At 35.1% G+C, this 3948-nt stretch overlaps 1 non-coding gene across 1 annotated transcript; it reads left to right on the forward strand.

Moving 5' to 3' along the window:
- The first annotated feature begins 2330 nt into the window (after positions 1 to 2330).
- LOC144330944 (small nucleolar RNA SNORA7) lies at positions 2331 to 2476 on the forward strand. Its single transcript, XR_013397652.1, has one exon. It is a non-coding gene; the product is annotated as a small nucleolar RNA SNORA7 (small nucleolar RNA).
- The last annotated feature ends 1472 nt before the right edge of the window (positions 2477 to 3948 follow it).

Genomic DNA, 3948 nt, shown 5'->3' on the forward strand with positions numbered 1-3948 from the left:
TTTGTGAGTTGATTTTGTATCCTGAGACTTTGTTGAAGTCATTTGCTAGACTTAAGAGTCTTTTGGTAGAACTTTTAAGGTTTTCTAGGTATAGAATCATATCATCAGTAAAGAGAGATAATTTGACTTTCTCTTTTCTTATTTCGATGCTTCTATGTTTTCTGTTTCCTGATTGCTCTGGATGGGACTTCCAGTAATATGTTGAATAGGAGTGGTGATATAGACATTCTTGTCTTGCTCCACTTTTTAAGAGGAATGCTTCCAGCTTTTGTTTATTCAGTATGATGTTGGCTGTGGGTTTGTCATAAATGCCTCATTATTTTTAGGCATGTTCCTTCAATGCCTGGTTTGTTGTGGGTTTAATCATGAAGGGATATTGTATTTTGTTTAATGCTTATTCTATGTATATTGGGATGTGCATATGATTTTTGTTTTTAATTCTGTTTATGTGGTGAATCACATTTATTAATTTGCATGTGTTGAAATATCCTTGCATTCTAAGCATAAAGCCCTCTTGATTGTGGTGAATTAACTTTTTGATGTGCTGTTGGATTCAGTTTGCTAGTATTTTTTGAAGATTTCTCCTGTGTTAATCTGAAATATTGACTTGTAGTTTTCTTTTTGTTGCACCTTTGCCAGATCTTGATATCATATGATACTGGTTTTGTTGAATGAATTAGGGAAGAGTCCTTTCTTCTCGATTTTGTTGAATAATATTAGTAGGACAGGTACCAGCTCTTCTTTGTACATCTGATAGAATTTGGTTGTGAATCCAGCTAATCCACAGGGCTTTATTTGGCTGGTAGGTTTTTCATTACTGATTCAATTTCATTATCAATATTATTCTGTTTGAGATGTCTGTTTCTTCCTAGTTTAATATTGGGAGGTTGTGTGCATTTAAGAATTGATCCATTTACTTTAGATTTTCTAGTTTGTGCACATAGAGGTACCTAGTAGGTCTCTGAGGATATTTTGTATTTCTGTGAAATCGATTGTGATGTCACCTTTGTCATGTCTGATTCTGCTTATTTGGATCTTCTCCTTTATTCTTTGTTAATCTAATTAGCAGTCTATAATTCTTATTTATCCTTTCAAAAAACAGAGTTTTCATTTTATTGATCCTCTGTATTTTTTTGGATCTCAATTTCATTTACTTCTGCTCTGATTTTAATTATTTCTTTTATTCTGATAATTTTGGGTTTAGTTCGTTGTTGTTTATCCAGTTGCTTTAGGTGTGAGGTTAAGTTGTTTATTTGAGATCTTTCTATCTTCTTGATGTAGTCATCTAGACCTATAACTTTCCTCTTAAGACTGTTTTTGCTGCATACCAGAAGTTGTTGTAAGTTGTTTCTGTATTTGCATTTGTTTCAAATAAATTTTTCTATTTCTGCTTTAATTTTATTTTTTAAGCAAAAATCACTCAGGAGTAAATTTATTTTCCATGTATCTGTGGTTTTGAAAGTTCTTCTTGGTATTGATTTCTATTATTATTCCAGTACAGTCTGCGAAGATGCTTGATATAATTTCAATTTTTCAAATTTGTTGAGATTTGCTTTATGACTGATCATGTGGTCAATTTTAAAGAATATTCCATGTGCAGATAAGAAGAAGGTATATTCTGTGATTGTTGGATGAATTATTCTATAGATTCCTGTTAGGTCCAAATGATCAAGTCTCAAATTAAAGACCAGAATTTATTCATTAGTATTCTGCCTTGGTAATCTGTCTAATGCTGTTAGTGGGGTGTTAAAGTCCCTCACTATTATTGCGTGCCTGTCAAAGTCTTTTGTCTAAAGATAATTGTTTTATGAATCTGAGTGCTTTGATGTGTAAATATTCAGGAGAGTTAGGTCTTCTTCTTGAATTGAACCCTGTATCATCATGCAATGCCCTTGTTTGTCCCTTTTTTACTGTTGTTGGTTTAAATCCGATTTTATCTGATACAAGAATAGTGACCCCTGTTTTTTTTTAATTTTATTTTCCATTTGTCTGCTATGGAAAACAAAAGTAAATGGTTTGCCATTTCCGTCTCTGTACTTTGAGCATTTGGGTATCATTACATGTGAGATGGGTCTCCTGAAGGTAGCAGAAGAATGAGTCTTGTTTTCTTAATCAAATTTGCCACTCTGTGTCTGTTAAGTGGAGTGTTTAGGCAATTTATATTCAAGATCAATATTAACATGTGAGGTTTTCTTTCTGTCACGGTGTTGTTAGCTATGTGTCTTGTAGTCTTGATGGTGTACTTGCTTTACAGCATCTCTGGGCTACATGCTTGCATGTGTTTTTATGGTAGCAAGTATTGCTCTTTCATTTCCATGTTTAGAACTCTTAATCTCCTGGGATTGTGTCTGGAGAGTGCCCAGTATTCTGCCTCCTTCAGAAAGGAAGGGAAAGCAAACGTTCATAAAAGGAGAGGCATTCATTCCATTCCCAGCTTGCTCCAGATCTGGCAGTTGGAAGACATTCTGCAACAATGTCAAAACAGACAAAGAAACAAAAAAGAACTCCCTTAAGCATCTCTTATAGAGCCAGTCTAGTAGTGATAAATTCCCTTAACAATTGCTTCCCTGAGATAGACTTTATTTCCCTTTTGTTTATAAACCTTAATTTGGTGGGACATCACATTCTTGGCTGGCATATATTTTCTTTAAGAATGTTAAAAACTGGCCACCAGTATCTTCTGGCTTGTAAGTTTTTCTGAGAATTCTATTAGTGTGACAATTTTCCCTTTATAGGTAACATTAGCCTTTTCTCTAGCTGCCTTTCGAATTTTTCTTTGCATTGACTATAGATAGTCTAATCATTATGTGTCTTTGAGATAGTAATCTTGTATAATGTGTCACTGAAATTCTTTGGATTTCTTGTACCTGCCTGGTGTCCTCACTAGCAAGATTCAGAAAATTTTCCTGAATTATTTCCTCAAATATATTTTCCAATTTCCCTTATGTGTCTTCTCTCTCAAGAATGCCAGAAGTCATTGATTTGATCAACTTTAAATAATCCCATATTTCTTGAAGGTTTTGTTCATGTTTAACATGTTTAAATTTTTTTTCTTCCTTGCTCAGTTTGAAGGACTGGCCATTGAGTTCGTTCTTCTGCTTAGTCTACACTGTTGTTAAGTCTTCCAACTGTATTTTGAAATTCCTGAAATGAATGTTTCAATTCCAGAACTTCTGTTTGGTTAGTTCTTGATATAGCTATGTCACCTTTCAACTTTTTTTCTAGCTTCTGGATCATTTTTCTGACTTCTTCGTTTTGAATTTCAAATTTCTCTTTGATATCCTTGAGTTTCTTTGCCATTCACATTCTGAATTCTATATCTGTCATTTCAGTCGTTTCATTCTGATTAGAATCTATTAATTAGGATCTAGAGGAAGCCTTCAGAGGTGACAGAACACTCTGGCTTTTTGTAGTGTCTGAGTTCTTTGCACAGGTTTTTCCTCATCTGAAAAAGCCAACAGGTTTTTAAACTTTCGTTATTGTTTGGATGGGGCTTCTTGATTTTTTATACTTTTTTTTTCTTAGGCATATGACTGTGGTATATATTGCATATGATTGACTAACTTCATTTCTCAGTGCTTGCAGGGTGCTTAGGTTCTGTGTGGATCCCACGGTTGCAGTCAGACTTGTGCAGTGGCATTCTCAGACATTACCTATTGTAGCAATGCAATTTGTTTGTTTGTGTAATTCAGGCTGCAGTGCAGTAGACAGCGCTTCACAGTAAGATCCAACAGGTAGGGGTGGGTGTGGAGGCAATGAAGAAGCATAAAAAGCACCCTCCCTTAGAAAGCATTTGGCTTCTTTCAGGGTGGAGCCACTGGAGAAGCCCAAAAGGAAACTCTTTCACCCCATGTTTCCTGGTCCCTGACAAGAGTAGTTGCAGCTGAATCTGCAACAGTTCACTGAGGAGGGGATTTGTGGGGGTGAAAGGTGACTCCTACTCCACAG

This window comes from Macaca mulatta, chromosome 8 (genome assembly GCF_049350105.2).
Source record: "Macaca mulatta isolate MMU2019108-1 chromosome 8, T2T-MMU8v2.0, whole genome shotgun sequence".
Taxonomy (NCBI): domain Eukaryota; kingdom Metazoa; phylum Chordata; class Mammalia; order Primates; family Cercopithecidae; genus Macaca; species Macaca mulatta.